This window comes from Aedes albopictus, chromosome 3 (assembly GCF_035046485.1).
Source record: "Aedes albopictus strain Foshan chromosome 3, AalbF5, whole genome shotgun sequence".
Taxonomy (NCBI): Eukaryota; Metazoa; Arthropoda; class Insecta; order Diptera; family Culicidae; genus Aedes; species Aedes albopictus.
Genome location: NC_085138.1, coordinates 102,151,494 through 102,171,833, shown reverse-complemented (window position 1 = coordinate 102,171,833; position 20,340 = coordinate 102,151,494). Strand labels below are relative to the sequence as shown.

General features: G+C 38.1%; 3 non-coding genes across 3 annotated transcripts; 1 reads left to right on the top strand and 2 right to left on the bottom strand.

Moving 5' to 3' along the window:
• Positions 1 to 3,947: 3,947 nt before the first annotated feature.
• Positions 3,948 to 4,021, top strand: Trnai-aau (transfer RNA isoleucine (anticodon AAU)). Its single transcript has one exon. It is a non-coding gene; the product is annotated as a tRNA-Ile (tRNA).
• Positions 4,022 to 4,245: 224 nt separating this feature from the next.
• Positions 4,246 to 4,317, bottom strand: Trnad-guc (transfer RNA aspartic acid (anticodon GUC)). Its single transcript has one exon. It is a non-coding gene; the product is annotated as a tRNA-Asp (tRNA).
• A 4,490-nt stretch (positions 4,318 to 8,807) lies between these two features.
• Positions 8,808 to 8,880, bottom strand: Trnam-cau (transfer RNA methionine (anticodon CAU)). The gene has a single exon. It is a non-coding gene; the product is annotated as a tRNA-Met (tRNA).
• Positions 8,881 to 20,340: the final 11,460 nt, after the last annotated feature.

Sequence of the window (20,340 nt, the reverse complement as noted above, 5' to 3'; positions counted from 1 at the left end):
CCTTGTTCTTTATTACACCAACAAAGCAAGTAATGAAAATGTTTGACAATTCTCAGGTCATTTTGACAGACCACACACATGCACGAAAAAGACGGATATTATATTCTACTTTATCGATCATGTTGTCGTCCTTTTCATGCTCATGTTACATCTGTCAAAATGACGTGAGAATTGTCAGTCATTTTGAGGTTAGGTTCGTTGGTGTAATAAAGAATAGTTACCTGATATCCACTTATCTCTAACGGTTTGCACATGATTACTTTGATTGATATGGAAAATGTATGTTCAAATATGCGTTTGCTCGTTGTGAACTTGATATTTGCAACGCTTTTTAGTTACAAACCCATTAATTTCAAAATTTGATAAGTTGTTGCATTTAAAAGGCAATAGTGTCATAGCTGAGCTGTCAGTCATGCTGGCAGTGTACTCCAATACACGTTGGTGTCAAAGTTATGTTGCAATGAGCGAATGCCATTTGCTCGTTGAAATTTTGCAACAAGTGAAAGTCCGCTGTTGTAGATGGCTGCCTATAAAAATATAGCAACTGGCCGTTGGTTTTTTGGCTATATCTCCAAAACGGTAAGAGATTCCATTTTGGTGTCGAAGAACGAAAGGAAGAACATTCTGCGCTCAGAAAAATTTTGTTAAAAATAATCTATGATACAGACGGTACTTTTATCAGCATTTTTAAAGGTTTTTTCTCTATGGTAAAAAATTTTCTTAGAATTTTTTTTCTCGTTGTATTTCTATTAGATTGCTAAGGTAATTTGGCGTCGATTTCACGAAAAAAAAGTTTGTTCTACGATGCATAGTTTTTGAGATATGATTTTTTGAAGTTTGGGGTGTTTCATAAAGTTTTGGAAAATCGTGAAATTTCATCTAGCATTTTCCGGGAAAATAGCCCACTATGATTTTTTTGAATTCCACATATGATCATATATCCACGACCTCTAGCTCTGGTGAAATTTTCATTGAAATCGGAGACCCTTCGGCCCAAACCTGTTCGGTAATAAAAAAAATCCCCCAAAATCACATATTCTGTCTGTCGCGCTTTTTGTATATTCCTCAGTGTTATCAAAGTTTGATCAGACACTTTCTTCACTGATTTCCAAAAGTTATAACAATCTGAAAAAGAAAAAGCACCAGGAAGCATAGGAAACGATCTGAAACGACATGTGATTTGAAGTAATAGCAGTTTTCGACGTAGCAACTGAAGTCGTTTCTTTCACCATGGTGGTGTAGAACTCCAAGAAATGTACAAACTTGCGGGAAGCAAACTATAAAACCATACCCCGAAAGAACACAGAACATCCCTTCTGTCTGTGCTTGCCACCAGCCAGCGACCGGGAAAGAAAAAGCAAAGTGACGGATTAAATTATCATATCAGCAACTTTGAGCCAGACACCAGCATCCGATTTTTTTTTTCCTCTCATATTATTCGGAAGCGTCTTGTTTCGACACCAGTCGATTCACGTTTAGCATTTCTTGCACCGCCCTCTTAAAGTTGAAGTCGGGAACTTGACTTTTGGTTGGCCGAGTGGAAGTGAATAACAAACTAGGAACAAAATGATGTCCTATGCATAAAGCGCATCTTGCATTACATATTATCATTGTGTTATGCTATGCTAAAACTTTACTCAATAGAGCTTCATTACCTAAAGTAGGGTAACGGTTGAATTTTGGACCCCTAGAGGACATTGGTTTGAATTTAATTCAAAATCAAACAGATTCAGAGGGTATTTACTAGCGTGGTTCAAAAAATCGTTTTTGCTCCACACCGCTTATTCGATTCCTAACCAGATTATATGCCTTCTCACAAAATTTGAGCTCATTTGGTTGAAAATTGAGACTGCACAAGCCCGTCAAAGTTTGTATGGGAATTACTATGGGAAAACGATGTTTTTCATTCAATCAACCGTAGCATTTCCCCAAGTGCCCTAGTGGGTTAGTCGACCCTTGGTAATCCTTGGCTACTCTATCAGCTACAACTTTGCCGAAGACCGCATTCCAATCGGACGCCTCATTAATTAGTTACCGATTTTTATCCAGAATCGAAATCTTTACTCATGATGGTTAAACTATTCGGTGGGCATCACTGCATTCTGCAGTGGAACATAGTAGCCATGATTTCAATGTGCTATCTTTGGCGCTATATGCAGCAATGTTGCCTGCTGGGAAGCTGGAGGATCATAGCTAAAGTTTGCCCAGTTGGATACAAATCGATAACTAATTAATGAGGCGTCCGATTTGAATGCGGTCTTCGGCAAAGATGTGGCATATAGAGTAGCCTAGTATTACCAAGGGTCGACTAACCCAATAGGGCACCTGTGGAAATGCTACGGTCGATAGAATGAAAAACATCGTTTTCCCATAGTAATTCCCATACAAACTTTGACGGGCTTGTGCAGTCTTAATTTTCATCCAAATGAGCTCAAATTTTGTGAGAAGGCATATAATCTGGTTAGGAATCGAATAAGCGGTGTGGAGCAAAAACGATTTTTTGAACCACGCTAGTATTTACACATAATGATGATGTAAGTATGTTCGTAAAAGCCTCCACTGTCCGTCAAAAATACCAGCAAGGTCATTTCTGGCTGAAAATTTGATGAAAATAACTGATTTTTGGAGTTTCAGTTTTCACTGTTTTGGACACCCCAATATATTTTGGACCCTCTTCAGAATATATTTTGGACACCCGGTGTTTAAACTCGTTTGAAACTATTTTGGAAGAATTTGTCGCTTGAATATGCTTGATCACATCCTAATTACTTGATTGACAAAGGCTGATTAGACGAACTTTGCGAATTTAATGCGCTAGAATGATAAACGTTTTTGTTTACATCTACAAGTTTCCTCAGCACCGCAATCTCTTTTTGTAAACATGATGCGACACTCGCACGGATGACGAGATTGGCAAAACATAATTTCAAGGCAAATATGGATATTTCCAGTGAGATAATGATTGCTTCCCGTGCAGAGCGATCTTATTTAGCGAATGATTCTAAAAATTTCCGTCATCTCATCATTAAACCTGTGTAAGTTGTGATAATAGGACACAGGGGGTCCAAAATATATGGGGGTCCAAATTATATTGGTTACCCTATCACATATTTGCAAAGTTCAATTTTAAGTTATATGCTATCATACTCGGGTAAGTTTTTCAGCAACGCAGGACCGGTGATCCCAACTGTTGCTTGCACGCTTTACAGGAGATAGAATCTTGCCATCGCCCATCACAAAGAGCGGCAGCGGAGGAGACAAACCCCAGGAGCCTGTCGCAGCCAGCAGGAGAAAGAGAGCGAGGAAGCCGTGTTGCTCATTTCCGTTTCCCCTGCTGCTGATGCTTCCTCCTCGGCTGAAAGGAATTCACCGCCGTCTGTATCGTGGCTTGCTGTCGGGTCGGATGGATCCTGGAGGTGAGCACAAGTCACGTTCTTTCTGTGCCCTGCCGCCTGTGAGCTAGAATGGTTCTTCACACCGGAGACGTGCCGAAATTACGAAACAACGTCGTCATCGTCGTCGTCGTCGACAACCACGTGGTCGTGTGCGGTGAGGGACAGTGAGTCTGAATGGAAAGCACCCACCCGACACTCTCTGGCGGACGGACGACGGTCGGTACGGAATATCTTTATTCAACTTTAAAAAGCAAAGTCTCGTAACACGCCGTCCAGCTCGGTTCTGTTTGGCGTTGAAGATGAAGCAAGATTCGGATGTTTGCTTTCACGCTTGTCTCCTGGTCAGTCATTTTCATGCGACTCGCTACCTACATGTGTAAGGTACACATATGTATCACTTTGAATGAGGTTGATTTATGGCGGGCTAATCTTATCTTTGTGTTTTTAATTTGGAAATGACAACTAAACAATTTTTGCTGTGATTGTATTGTATTCTTTCAGAATGTGCTGATCACACATACGCGACGTGATATCTCGACCGTTTTGCTATCTGGCTCCATAGCTCAGTTGGTTAGAGCGTCGTGCTAATAACGCGAAGGTCGTGAGTTCGATCCTCTCTGGAGCCAATTATTTTTACTGACTTGACAGCTCTTTTAGCTGAAAAAATATTATATTCTTCATTTCACCAACCACCACCAAAGCTAGCCATGAAAATGTTTGACACTTCTCAGGTCATTTTGACAGACCAAATGTTTATATCGCATCTGTCAAAATGACCTGAAAGTTGTCAATTATTTTAAGGTTAGGTTCGTTGGTGTAATAAAGAATAGCGATAAAAAATTGATAATGTCTCCCCGACGGGGAATTGAACCCCGGTCTCCCGCGTGACAGGCGGGGATACTGACCACTATACTATCGAGGAGTGATGTAATCTGGAATGAAAAGCTACGATATGGTTAAGCCTCGCAGAATCAAAATGTGGCCATCCAACAGCTTTTTATTCTTAATGCAGGAATTAAACGGCTACGCAGTCTTCAATACGGAAAACGAAGTTTATTGTTTTCCGTATTGAAGACTGCGTAGCCGTTTAATTCCTGCAGTAATCTTCTCAGTCGATCCGCTAAGAGATCTTAATTTTCTATTCTTGCTTCTTGCTTCTTGCTTCTTGCTTCTTGCTTCTTGCTTCTTGCTTCTTGCTTCTTGCTTCTTGCTATTTGATTCTTGTTTCTTGATTCTTGATTCTTGATTCTTGATTCTTGATTCTTGATTCTTGATTCTTGATTCTTGATTCTTGATTCTTGATTCTTGATTCTTGATTCTTGATTCTTGATTCTTGATTCTTGATTCTTGATTCTTGATTCTTGATTCTTGATTCTTGATTCTTGATTCTTGATTCTTGATTCTTGATTCTTGATTCTTGATTCTTGATTCTTGATTCTTGATTCTTGATTCTTGATTCTTGATTCTTGATTCTTGATTCTTGATTCTTGATTCTTGATTCTTGATTCTTGATTCTTGATTCTTGATTCTTGATTCTTGATTCTTGATTCTTGATTCTTGATTCTTGATTCTTGATTCTTGATTCTTGATTCTTGATTCTTGATTCTTGATTCTTGATTCTTGATTCTTGATTCTTGATTCTTGATTCTTGATTCTTGATTCTTGATTCTTGATTCTTGATTCTTGATTCTTGATTCTTGATTCTTGATTCTTGATTCTTGATTCTTGATTCTTGATTCTTGATTCTTGATTCTTGATTCTTGATTCTTGATTCTTGATTCTTGATTCTTGATTCTTGATTCTTGATTCTTGATTCTTGATTCTTGATTCTTGATTCTTGATTCTTGATTCTTGATTCTTGATTCTTGATTCTTGATTCTTGATTCTTGATTCTTGATTCTTGATTCTTGATTCTTGATTCTTGATTCTTGATTCTTGATTCTTGATTCTTGATTCTTGATTCTTGATTCTTGATTCTTGATTCTTGATTCATGATTCTTGATTCTTGATTCTTGATTCTTGATGCTTGATTCTTGATTCTTGATTCTTGATTCTTGATTCTTGATGCTTGATTCTTGATTCTTGATTCTTGATTCTTGATTCTTGATTCTTGATTCTTGATTCTTGATTCTTGATTCTTGATTCTTGATTCTTGCTTCTTGATTCTTGCTTCTTGATTCTTGATTCTCTTGATTCTCTTGATTCTCTTGATTCTCTTGATTCTCTTGATTCTCTTGATTCTCTTGATTCTCTTGATTCTCTTGATTCTCTTGATTCTCTTGATTCTCTTGATTCTCTTGATTCTCTTGATTCTCTTGATTCTCTTGATTCTCTTGATTCTCTTGATTCTCTTGATTCTCTTGATTCTCTTGATTCTCTTGATTCTCTTGATTCTCTTGATTCTCTTGATTCTCTTGATTCTCTTGATTCTCTTGATTCTCTTGATTCTCTTGATTCTCTTGATTCTCTTGATTCTCTTGATTCTCTTGATTCTCTTGATTCTCTTGATTCTCTTGATTCTCTTGATTCTCTTGATTCTCTTGATTCTCTTGATTCTCTTGATTCTCTTGATTCTCTTGATTCTCTTGATTCTCTTGATTCTCTTGATTCTCTTGATTCTCTTGATTCTCTTGATTCTCTTGATTCTTTATTTTTTATCTTTTTTTCTTGGGATTCAGGATTCAGGATTTAGGATTCAGGATTCAGGATTCAGGATTCAGGATTCAGGATTCAGGATTCAGGATTCAGGATTCAGGATTCAGGATTCAGGATTCAGGATTCAGGATTCAGGATTCAGGATTCAGGATTTAGGATTCAGGATTCAGGATTCAGGATTCAGGATTCAGGATTCAGGATTCAGGATTCAGGATTCAGGATTCAGGATTCAGGATTCAGGATTCAGGATTCAGGATTCAGGATTCAGGATTCAGGATTCAGGATTCAGGATTCAGGATTCAGGATTCAGGATTCAGGATTCAGGATTCAGGATTCAGGATTCAGGATTCAGGATTCAGGATTCAGGATTCAGGATTCAGGATTCAGGATTCAGGATTCAGGATTCAGGATTCAGGATTCAGGATTCAGGATTCAGGATTCAGGATTCAGGATTCAGGATTCAGGATTCAGGATTCAGGATTCAGGATTCAGGATTCAGGATTCAGGATTCAGGATTCAGGATTCAGGATTCAGGATTCAGGATTCAGGATTCAGGATTCAGGATTCAGGATTCAGGATTCAGGATTCAGGATTCAGGATTCAGGATTCAGGATTCAGGATTCAGGATTCAGGATTCAGGATTCAGGATTCAGGATTCAGGATTCAGGATTCAGGATTCAGGATTCAGGATTCAGGATTCAGGATTCAGGATTCAGGATTCAGGATTCAGGATTCAGGATTCAGGATTCAGGATTCAGGATTCAGGATTCAGGATTCAGGATTCAGGATTCAGGATTCAGGATTCAGGATTCAGGATTCAGGATTCAGGATTCAGGATTCAGGATTCAGGATTCAGGATTCAGGATTCAGGATTCAGGATTCAGGATTCAGGATTCAGGATTCAGGATTCAGGATTCAGGATTCAGGATTCAGGATTCAGGATTCAGGATTCAGGATTCAGGATTCAGGATTCAGGATTCAGGATTCAGGATTCAGGATTCAGGATTCAGGATTCAGGATTCAGGATTCAGGATTCAGGATTCAGGATTCAGGATTCAGGATTCAGGATTCAGGATTCAGGATTCAGGATTCAGGATTCAGGATTCAGGATTCAGGATTCAGGATTCAGGATTCAGGATTCAGGATTCAGGATTCAGGATTCAGGATTCAGGATTCAGGATTCAGGATTCAGGATTCAGGATTCAGGATTCAGGATTCAGGATTCAGGATTCAGGATTCAGGATTCAGGATTCAGGATTCAGGATTCAGGATTCAGGATTCAGGATTCAGGATTCAGGATTCAGGATTCAGGATTCAGGATTCAGGATTCAGGATTCAGGATTCAGGATTCAGGATTCAGGATTCAGGATTCAGGATTCAGGATTCAGGATTCAGGATTCAGGATTCAGGATTCAGGATTCAGGATTCAGGATTCAGGATTCAGGATTCAGGATTCAGGATTCAGGATTCAGGATTCAGGATTCAGGATTCAGGATTCAGGATTCAGGATTCAGGATTCAGGATTCAGGATTCAGGATTCAGGATTCAGGATTCAGGATTCAGGATTCAGGATTCAGGATTCAGGATTCAGGATTCAGGATTCAGGATTCAGGATTCAGGATTCAGGATTCAGGATTCAGGATTCAGGATTCAGGATTCAGGATTCAGGATTCAGGATTCAGGATTCAGGATTCAGGATTCAGGATTCAGGATTCAGGATTCAGGATTCAGGATTCAGGATTCAGGATTCAGGATTCAGGATTCAGGATTCAGGATTCAGGATTCAGGATTCAGGATTCAGGATTCAGGATTCAGGATTCAGGATTCAGGATTCAGGATTCAGGATTCAGGATTCAGGATTCAGGATTCAGGATTCAGGATTCAGGATTCAGGATTCAGGATTCAGGATTCAGGATTCAGGATTCAGGATTCAGGATTCAGGATTCAGGATTCAGGATTCAGGATTCAGGATTCAGGATTCAGGATTCAGGATTCAGGATTCAGGATTCAGGATTCAGGATTCAGGATTCAGGATTCAGGATTCAGGATTCAGGATTCAGGATTCAGGATTCAGGATTCAGGATTCAGGATTCAGGATTCAGGATTCAGGATTCAGGATTCAGGATTCAGGATTCAGGATTCAGGATTCAGGATTCAGGATTCAGGATTCAGGATTCAGGATTCAGGATTCAGGATTCAGGATTCAGGATTCAGGATTCAGGATTCAGGATTCAGGATTCAGGATTCAGGATTCAGGATTCAGGATTCAGGATTCAGGATTCAGGATTCAGGATTCAGGATTCAGGATTCAGGATTCAGGGTTCAGGATTCAGGATTCAGGATTCAGGATTCAGGATTCAGGATTCTTTATTCTTTATTCTTTATTCTTTATTCTTTATTCTTTATTCTTTATTCTTTATTCTTTATTCTTTATTCTTTATTCTTTATTCTTTATTCTTTATTCTTTATTCTTTATTCTTTATTCTTTATTCTTTTTTCTTTATTCTTTATTCTTTATTCTTTATTCTTTATTTATTGAGCAAAAGGAGGACAGAAACAGTAAAGTAAAAGACATATTTTGTCTTTATCTTGCTTTCGTGTGATCTGTCATCAAGTGACCTGAGAACTGCCAAACATTTTCAAGGCTTGGTTTTTTAATGTAATGAAAAATTGTGGAGGTTATGTCTCTTGTCACCTTGGAGAATAATCTTTGCTTCTTGTTTTTTCAAACAATTTTTGAAACTCACAAAATAGTAATGCCCCGAGTGAGGATCGAACTCACGACCTTAAGATTATGAGACTTACGCGCTACCTACTGCGCCATCGAGGCTTGGTGGCAAACGCCTGTCTATTTAGCATTGCATACAGAACCGTTTATCGACATAGCAGACTTGAAAAAAATCTCATCGAATTAGCAGAGCGTAGTTTCGATCTACGGACCTCTGGGTTATGGGCCCAGCACGCTTCCACTGCGCCACTTTACACTTCACATGGTTTATGTAGTATTTTTATTACTGCACCACGAAACTTGTACGGTATGGGTAAAAAATGACTCAATGCAAAAGGGATATAAAAAATGACATGTAATTTTGTAAGCTGATGAAGAAATACATTTAGCTTGTAATTTAATTTATTTCTCATCACATAAATTGAAAAATTACACGAAACAAATGCATTTTTTCGAAAATTATTGGCATTAAAAATGAAACCAGCTAACAAACCACCTGAAGAATTCTTCAACATCCAAAAACGTCTCCAGCTGGGGGCCCCCTAAGGTAATTAAGGTTATTTATGAAGGCAATTTGAGAAGTTTCCTTTTATCCATCAACCCGTTCCATCCCGAAGTAAATCCCACATGTGCGTGCAGCCTGATACCTCCTCACAGAGAAACAGGAACAGCAAAAAATTGAGATTTCTTGTTTATCGAACAAAAGGATTAAAGTGAGAAACGTTCTGCCAGCAGATGCGTGTAAGAAAAAGGAACATTCCAAAATCCAAACGACTGGCGACGGACGATATGTGTTTGCCACGCGTTGTTCTACCACCAACCAAACCGGTGCGATGGTGCCAGCCGAGCCGATGATGCTGGCTAATGCCGACTTGACGCCATAAATTACCTCAATTGTTAATAAACCTTTTCCGTATGAGGGAATCGTACATATGATGATGACGCATCCTGAACAATAACAGCAGCACATGTAGGTACATATGAGAGTCGTGCACGCGTATCAAATTTCCTGCTCGACAAACGAGTGCTACTGGAACTGTCGGGAATTTACACCATGCTGGATTACTTTGGGTCCGAAAATCTTCGCAAGAACGAAAGATGTGGATAGTCGTTGTTGTTCCTTCTTGAAAGTAGAATTTTTCCAATGTGGATTTAACCTGTTGCCGAGTCATGATTGCCATCGTATAGGTAGTAGAACATCTTCTGGCAATTATCTAACCCATTAATGTGGACACCCGACTTCACATAATTTATTCAGACATCACGGTGACCGACCGAGGAGTTGTGTGAGCAGTGTATGTAAGGATTGGAGATCCTTATATCTCGGTCAACCGCAACGCCTTATCCGTGGTATTAGGGTTTGGAATGAAGTGTACAGTGGTGATCGAAAATATTGTACATAGTCAAAAAACCATGCAAGAAAATATATGTGCACAATTTAGCATCCTGGCCCTGGCGTTAGCTGTAGCTAGTGACGCGTTTTATCCCGCATTAAAACTTATATACTGATAACGAAACGTATTTTCAAGTTTGTTTTTTTAAATAGTAAAACACGAAACTGGTTGAAGGTTTCATCCATTTGGAAAGAAACATGCTGATGCTTCACATTGGTGTCAAAAAAGAGTGTATTATGAAGTGCTTCGTGGTTAAAATTGGACTCTTCCTTAACCCGTTTGACCCCACACGGAGAAATCAAACTACCTAATTTTTGGGTCGATTTTGCTCAAAGCTGAGTATATCGAATAAACTAGTTACCCAAAATTAGGTTGTTTTCCCTTTTTCCCCCACCGATGTTGTCAAAAACAAACAGAGATGCGTCTACCCAATGGGGGTCCTTGAGCCCAATAAGCCAATTTTGAGTAAATGTAAGTATACTCAAATTTGGGTTGAATGAGGGGGGGTCTTGGGTTGAATTTACCTACTCTTAAGTATATTTTTTGCTGGAGGTAAAGGCAATTTACCTAGTGTGAGTTTAATCGATTTACTCAAATTTGGCTTATTGGGCGGAACTATGGGATTGCGTCAAAAGAACTCAATTTTGGGTAGTTTGGCAGTTCCGTGCAGGTAAAAAATTAAAGTTCAGAAAATCGCCAACAGCCCATTTTTCAACAGAATTCCACTAAATTTTGAACACAAACTCGCACAACACTATAGTTTTGGAAATGTACGAGATCAACATTTTCTTGGACTTCTGGACGGAGCAAGGCCGGTGGGTCACTGGGTCAAGTCGGGCAAAAATAAGGCCAAGTACGATTCCCGAGCAAAGGCGGATAACAAAATGATAATAAGTTCTGTTACCTGGTTATCATTCGTTTGATAATTGAGTTTGTTATCATTTAGGTTGAATTAAGAGCCAACATAACAAAAATGATAACTCAAATTTACTACACGAATACCAAAATGATAAGAAGTTAAGTTATCATTGAGTTCAAGTTGATAACTAATTGTGTTACACAATATTTATTCAAAATTACATTTAGTTATCAACATGAAAAAATACAGCTGATTGATAACAGGTTTTGTTATCATTTAGTTATCATTCCGAGCTATTTTATCGACGAAAATAGTAAAAATCTACTTCATCGACATGGTCAGCAGTTGAAAAAAGTTTCTTATAACTATAACCCATGTTTTCAACTATTGCGCCTAGTGGTTCTCGAACCCTGACCGAGTGATTATCGGTCGCAGCCGATAGCCCCTATACCAACGGGACTCAGTGAGAGGGAGCGTGGTTGAAGGCTACGCTTTCGTACTGCAATCGCATTGAAGATGGAAAGCGGAATCTATTTTTAGATTCGAGGTCCGCCAGACCCTCAGTTCTGGGAAAGCTTTGAAATGTGCGTTTGGAACTGATAACATATTTTGTTATTATTTAGTACTTTTATGTTATCGTGATAGACCAACATTATTGATAACTAAATTTGTTATCATGTGATTATCATCAATTGGAAAAGATGATAACAAAAATAACAAGATGATAATACCGATAACATAGTTTATTATCAAAGTGATATCACTTAGTTATCCGCCTTTGCTGGGGTTTGCACCCCCATAATTTTTTTCTTAACGAAGTTTTTCAATGGGAGTTTGCACATTACGTTGCCCAACGATAGTTGATGTTGCTACAGATTCGAATTTGAGATTTTACGTTAGGTTTCTTTTGAGTTCTTGAGATATGAACATTTCTGAACCATCCAAGTCTTCATTTGCGTTTGTTATTGTTTTCAAATGAAATCAAACGCGAGGTAGTATTCCCTTATTGACTCCATAGGTCATCGGAGACATCTTTAGAACATGTGTTGCCCTTGTAGTACTACAAATATTTCCTGAACATCTCGAAGGATTGTCCGAATCTGTCCTTACAAAACATGCACACTCGAAATAATCAACAAGGATTATTTTCAATTATTTTTATCGCTTTTATTTGCACAAATACTTGAACATCTGTATAATGTTCGTCATATCAACGAGCAGTAGACATTTTGGACGATCTGATTGAAGTCATGCCTTGACTACAAAGAACCGTAGATAGACTACAATTAGACCTATTTGCATAAGGAAAACAACGGTTAGCTCCAAAAACCAATACTATATCGAACAGGAGTAAGTAAAAGCCTCGACTAGATTCCTGAGTACCCGGGATGGCCTGGCTGAAGTCAGGCCTTGAGTTCATTGAGCTGTAGATAAACTGTAATCACATGTTTTACCTATGTGGAACCTCCGTGCACTTCATAAACTCATATTCCACCATGTGTCAATGAATAGGTCTCTTAAAACTGTGCACAGAGGTTACACTATAGGTAAAACATGTTATAACAAATGTCAATTTCTTGATTTTGCTTTGGCTAACCTAGCCATGTGGATCCCGTACATTTCCAAACTATAGTGCATTTCCAAAACTATAGTGTTGTGCGAGTTTGTGTTCAAAATTTGGTAGAATTGTGTTGAGAAATGGGTTGTTGGCGATTTTTTGAACTTTTATTTTTTACCTGCGGTCAAACAGGTTAACGTGGGCGTCGTACCCCCAATTCCCCTAGAGGTGTTCTCGGTCTCTAGTACCAACTCACGCCGTACTAACATTCCTTCCCTTCCTTGATGACTGTGAGGACTTGGCTGGCGCCGTTTTTGACGTAATAAAGTCTGGAATTCTTGAAGCCGTACATTAAAAGCGGTAAGGTATTCCCATGCTCCGTTTGTTAGTTCCTTGCGCTACTTCGATTGTTCTGATCAATTACGGAGTAGCAACTACGAATTGCACGGTCATTAGAGTGGGTCATCAGAATCGTTTTCTCAGATCAAAGCTTTTTTGGTTCCGTTTCGGGTCCTGAGTATCTGTGCAAAATTTGAGCACGATCGGTTGCGTCTACACTTTGCGCATTGCAATTGAAATTTGTATGGGATTTTGTATGAGAAAACATACTTTTTTGCATTTTTGTCATAAGTTGAAAAAGTTTGTCCGAAACTTTTTAACCGATACTGTAAAATGATAGCCTAGAATGTTCTGAAAAATTTTGTTGAAGACCGCAAAGCGATCCGATGCTTGTAAAAATTGTTATAACCAACGAACCGCATGCATGTGTTCATGTTTTAACATGTAAAGGAATAACAATAGCAACAAAATCATGCTGTTTCGCCAAGCAATGACAACGCTATAACTTTTTTCATAAGCATCAGATCACTTCGCGGTCTTCGACAAAGTTTTTCAGGACACGAGCTTGTTATGAGAGAAATGCAAAAAAGTGCGTTTTCCCATGTAAAACCCCATACAAGCTTCAAACGCGATGATGCGCAAAACGTAGACATAACCGATCGAGCCCAAATTTTGTACACTTATTTGGGTCCTGAAATGGGATCAAAAAAGCTTTGATCTGATGGGATGCCATTGAATTTTTCATTTTTCCATATAAACGATGACTCACTCTAACGGTCATCTATGCTGATGATCATGCTCATGCAAATCGATCTGTATTAATCCTTACTTATAAATTTTCTCTAGGGATTTTTAGTTAAACTTGATTGTTTTACATATTCCACTAGCTATACATTTCACAATAGATTATATTAGAAAATATTTTGTAGATTGCTTCAGCATTTTATTCAATAATTTCTTCAAAAAATATTCAAGTAATAAACCAGAAATTCTTTTATTGATTCCTCCCGAAATCTCCCTTTCTTCGACGGTGAAACATCCAAAAAAGTTCGAAGTGAAAGAATTCCGAGCATCGAGCAGCATAGAAAACCCCCATTAATTAATTTTCCCTTTAAACTAGCCAGGGTGCAAACACAGCACTTCACAAATTGGTTAACTTTGAGCCCTTAAGAAGATCCAAATCCGAGGATCAAACCGTCGGCGTTGAAATAAAAGATTCCTACAAAAAGTCCTCCCAGGATGTCTTTAGAAATTTATCCACATTTTCCTTCAGAAAGTTTTCAAGAGAATTTTCAATAAATTTCCCCAAAATTCCTTCGGAGAGATTTCTCTGAGAATTCTTCCTAACATTTCTTTAGGAAATTACCCCAGAAGTGATTTCAGGAACTCCTTTAAAAACCTTTTCTTGGATTCCATCCAAAATTGTTTCATTAGATGTTAAGGAAATATTTCATGAATTCCATGCAGGAAGCCTCCACAGCTTCCATGAATTGCTTCAAACATTCCTCTAGAATTTCCTTGAAAGGATCCCCCAGAAATTCAAGTATTACTCTAGAAAAAAAAAACTACCATGGATTTCCTCAGAGTTGCTCCATAGTTTTTTTATACAGCAATCCATTCTCTTTCAGAATCATTCATGGATTCATTCAGAAATGTGTTCAGCGATTCTAAAACTGCTGTTGAAACTCCACGGGGAATTGCTTTAGAAATTATTTTATGCATTCGTATAGAAAATCCTTCGATAATTTCGCCAAAGATTCCTGTTGTGTTTTCTACAGGAATTGTTTCAGAATTTCTTTCAAATATTCTTTCATGAATTCTCACAGTGATTTCTTCTCAAAATCTTCCCAGGATTTCTTAAGAAAATCGGACTGGCATTGCTTAAAAAAGTTTACCAGTGTAGTGATTTTGGTCAGGAATTGCTCTATATAATCCACTGAAAATTCTCGCAAAAATATACCCAGGAATTTCTTTGGAGATTCATCCAGAAATCCTTGCAAGAATTACACTAGAGAATCTTATACTATTACTTTCAGTGATTCGTACGGGAATTCTTCCAGATGTTCCTGCAAAAGCTCTTCCAGAGATTTCTTCAGGATTTCCTCCGGATATCCCTCCATGTTAGTCCCGGAAATTTCGCCGGCATTTTCTATCCAGTGATTCCCAAAGTGGGCGAAATCGCCGCCTAGGGGGCGAAAATCAGGCCCAAGGGGGCGGAAATTTCAAAAACCAAAATTGGGGGCGAAAATACTAAAAAAGGGGGCGATTTTTCAATGATTGGAAAACATCAAAACTATCAAAATACATGTCCATACACCAAACGATGACAGCAAATCAAAAATCAGCATAACGAATTGCTGAATTTTCAGCAATATTTTGCTGGAATCCAGCACATTTTTTTTATCTTTATTAATGTGTATTTTAACTTAAATGCTAATTCTACACTCGAATCCAGTACACCCTTGCTGGTTGCTAGTACAAATTGCTGAATGTTTCAGTTAATTGTGCTGAAATTCAGCATTTTGTTTGACTGAATGCATTCAGCATGGCAGTGTACAGAACGTCAACTAAATCATGAAAACTCCTTGACATTTCAAGTTTTTCTTCTTGATTTTTGAAAAAATGCTGTTTTCAAACATACTTAAACATCGACTTAATTTTACAGAATTACTTATGTATATTTGAATTTCTTTAGTAAAATTCCTAGAAAAAAAAACAAGGTATACTGCTTTACGAATTTGCGAAGGAATTCCTAGGGGTCCTGGAAATCTAAAAAAGAAAAAATGAAATTATGAAAGGAACAGAGTTTTTTTTTCGAATCGATGAGAAAGTTTGGCTTTTAATTCGTAGGCGGATTTTTTCATGGAGTTTTCATTCGAAAACATAAAGTTTCAGGCGAACTGCAGAACAGTTTTCTGGTGAAATTCGTCACACAGTGCCCGGTGGAATTATATTTATTACTATGTAGGAGTTAATTTGAAAATTTTCCAGAAATTCAGCATTAAATTGCCTCAAAACCTAGTTATGATTGCTGCATGTCTACTTATTTGACATTTTTTAAACACAGAAAGTACTCAAATTTATACGAAGCTTGTTAATTTGGATCACTGGCTTTTCTTAATGTTCTATTACTGAGAAATGCTGACTACTTTTGAAAATACACCGATATATTTCTAAAACGTACTTTCGCACAAAAGATATTTTTGTAATTGTTTTACAATTTTCTATCAGTCCTATTTGACTACTTGTGACCAAACATTGACTCTCGGGCGTTAAAGAACTCAATTTTAGATCACTGATAAAACATTTGGTTGAAGATAACAAGTGTTCATAAATGTTCACAGTTCATTCCATTTTGATTATTCAATGCTCAAATCAATCGTTAATGATTTTAGCACAAACATGATTTCAAAATTTATATAAGCTCGATAAATTAATACAGTTTATTCATTCAAATACGAAAAACCAATGCATATACAGAACAATTTAGTGAAAATGAGAGCGATACGAATTTAAATATATTAAATGCCACAACTGCCTTTGCCACAGCGTAAAATGGCTTTTAAGGGCTTCAGCTAAGCATAGTTCCAGATGTTTATTATAGAATAAATAATTTTCGCCTAGGGGGCGAAAACGTTTTCCTCAAGCTCCAAGGGGGCGATACCTCCTAAAAGTTTGGGAAACACTATACGGATAACTCTTAAAAATTGTCCACGGATTGCTTAAGAAATAAATTGAGAAATATTTCCTAGCCATTTCTACAGGAATTGGCTTTAGAAATATTTCAAGGTTTTTTCCTAGAGACCTTCACAGAAGCTTATCTAGACGTGTCTCCAGGAATTTGTTCTACAATATGTCCGTTCATAGAGGCCCAAGAATAAATCAGAAAATCCTCCAAGAATTTTATTAATTGATTTCTCCAGGAATTTTCCTGAAAATTCCTCTAAAATTTTTTTTACGATTTCCACCAAGGGTTGCTGGAGGCGTTTCTCCATTTTTATTTTCCATTATTCCTAAAAACTTTTCTAGGTTTACTTCAGACATTCATCTAACAATTCTTCTGAGATATTTAAATAGATTCTATTGGAAGTTTCTTCAGGAATTCCTACAGGGATTATACAGGAATTTCTGCTTGGATCCTTTCTGATTTTTTTTCGAGAATTGTAAAGATTTATCTTGGAATTTCAGCAATAGATTTCTTCAAAAGTCCATCCAAGGCATTTTTTAGCAATTACTCTTAAAATTCGTTTGAAAATCCTACAGTTTCTTTCGAATATTCTTTCAAGGATTCTTACAATAATTCCATGAGAGATCGATCCTCCGAGAATTTCTGCAGAGATTCTTAAAATGATTCCGCAACTCTGTCAGAAATATCTGCTGGGTTTCCTCCGGAGATTTCTGCAGAAATGGTTAAAGATACTCCTCCAGGATTTTTATTTCATAAATTTACCCAGAAATTACAATGGAATACAGGATGAATTCTAGAAGGAATTCTGTAAGCATTTTTTAATAAAATCCCTGAAGGATTATCTTGAGAAATTTCAGAAGTATTTTCTTAATGTCTGCAGAAACTTTTGATTAAGGTACTGGTGATTTTTCTAAAAAAATCCGAAATAAATTTCTGAAGGGTCCCTGGAGGATTTTCTGAAAGAAGCCTTGGAAGACCTCCAATAGATACATCCGGAGAAATTTTCAGTAGATTTTCTTATACAATTTCTAAAGAGATTAATACACACAAAAATGTCTAAAGTTCTGGAGAAATTTTTGACCAATATCGTGCAAAAACAAAAGAAGAATCATGGTAAAGAAATTATTGAAAAAAAGGGCCGAACTTCCATAAAAATCAAATGGGAAATCACTTCGGCACCCATCTTTGTGCTGACGAAGTGAGCACTTGTGCGGCTTCAGAGTGAACGAGTAGTTCATTGGCTGCAGATTCCATTTCGGAAATGTTGCGGAAGATGATTACCTACGGAAATGCGTTTGGAAGATACGCAACAAGTGATAGGGTTTGTGTGCCATCAGTAATCTCACGCTCCCATATTCATCCTATTCGAAAACAAGCGATTACGGCACCGATTGATTCCGTTCTTTTTGTTTTCGTGCGTGCTCACTTCTAACAAAAAATACAAAAATAAGAAACAAAACAAACAGCGCTTCAATTCGTTGTTTTTTGTAGGATGAAAATTGGAGTCACATGCTTAATAAGGGAACCAATACCCTATTTTGACTTTTTTTTGCTGTGAGGTGTCGGGATTTGAAGCGGGTGCCCAAGTAGTTCGAAACCCTAATCACAAAACGTGTTTTATTTTGAAAGATCGTTGCCTGTGCTGTGAGACTAAAACAAGTGCAAACGTCTTTTAAAACCACACTAAAAACAACAAGTAATGACTGGGTAAGCCGAAGACTGGAGACTATAGACAGTACGACACTTGAGAAAGGCTAAAAACCCAGCGGGAATGAATTATAATCAAAATTGCTGTAGTAATACAGTCGAACCAGCATCCACAAAACACTTTTTGGAAGAAGTGGAGTAAACTGGACCCTCTTTTTAAACCTTGGGATTGGGGTACCTGAATTGAACCAGGGCATGAAAAGTGGGACTTTTGTGTATGAATTACATTAATACTTCAAATAAGGAAGATCCGTAAGTGGAAAAAGATCTTACTTCTGGATGCTTGGCATCAAAAAAAGGTTTGCAGGAGGTTTTAAATCTGAAGAAGTGTGAGAAAAGGGAGTTCCAGGGGTTTTCAAGAACGGGAAATTTAAGATCCCAGATTTTCAGAGGCCCTACAGGAGGTGAAAGTATCTGTACGAGCATGATCCTGAAACGCCTTAATACAGTCAGGTCTTTTTTACGCGGTTTTCATTTACGCGGCCGCGTAAAAAAAAACTCTATACAAAAAAAATGTAATCGTCTTATTTTTGCATGATTCGTCGAGAAATGGTGAGACTTTTTTTACGCGGTTTTTTTGAATTTTGAACTGAGTTTTTTTTCACGCGGTACGTATCCCCCGCGTAAAAAAAACCTGACTGTACCCTCAAATTCCTCTTATTCCACTTGTGGTCCCCTAAAACCCTGAAACCCCTTTTAAAACCTACCCAAAACCCATAGAGATACCCTGAAATGCCTCTAAGACCCCCTGAAACCTTTCAGAATTCTCCTGAGGTTCCCTACAATGCCACTAAGGTCTTCTGAGACCCTCTAAAATGCCCCTGAGACTTATTGGAACTCTTTTTGAAACGCCCAAAAGAAATTCCCTGAGAAGAAAAAAAATAGACATTTGTGAATCACCTTAAGCGCCCAGACACCTTCTGAGCCCCAAAAAAACCCTGTGACCTATCGCAATGCCCCTGAATGCCTTTTGTATGTTCCTGAGCGCCCCTGAAACCCTTTGAAACATCCCTAGAACACGCCTGAAATCTCCTAAACTCTGTTAATCCCCCTGAAATCCCCTGATAACAAATGTTGAAACCCTCTGAAATTTCTTGAAACTCCTTAAGTCCCCGGAAACTTCTTTAAAACGCTCATGGAACTTCTATGGAACCCTCGAAACCTGATAAACCACTCTTGTAAATTTCATGAAATCCCTCTGAACATTTGTAAACCTTCTAAAACACCCTGAAGGTTAACGGAGTTGTCAGGGATTGTTTGCAGTGTCGGGGGCCAAAGTTGTTTCAGGGGGTCCATGAGGTCACTGGGAACGGCCAAGGAGGCCAATGATAGAGGATCAAAGGGGAATGGCAAGAGGATCAATGAGAATGGATAACGGGGGTTAAAAAAGGGAGGCAACGGGCTATTCCATAACGGTTCAAGGGTCAATTGACAAGTTTAAAAGGGGGTTCAATAGCGCTGGCTGATGAGATAGTGAAAATCCTTTTTCTAAAAAGGAAAAGGATAGTTGCAGAAAAAATTGAAGGGGAAGCAAGAGCCGTTCATTGGTGTGAAATTAGAGAAAGACCAAAGGAGTTTCAGATAGATTTTGAACCGCATTTTGAGGAGCAAAGAGGCTTTCAGTAATGGTACAAGGTATGGGGAGGGGAGATTCAAAGCGGGTTTTGTGGGGTGTGATGTAACGTGGAAAGGAGAGAGTCCTAGGAGAACAAGATTCCTGGAAGAACAAATAGGCACAGTAAGTTTCTGGGGACATCAAGGTGGCTAAGGAGGATATGAAGGAGGCCCGAAAAGCTTTAAAGTGAAAAGGAATTCAATGGGGATCAACAGAGTAAGTGGCCAAAGAGAGATTGGAAAGAAGATACAAAGTATAAGTGTATCAAGAAGGATTCAAGGGAGGTGTAAAGGACGATGGGATAGATGTGTAGAGTTAAAAAGAAACCAATAAGGTTTTGAGAGGGGGTTTGAGGTATAGGTGAAGAGGGTTATCGGCAATTTTAAACATAAGCAGCTTAAG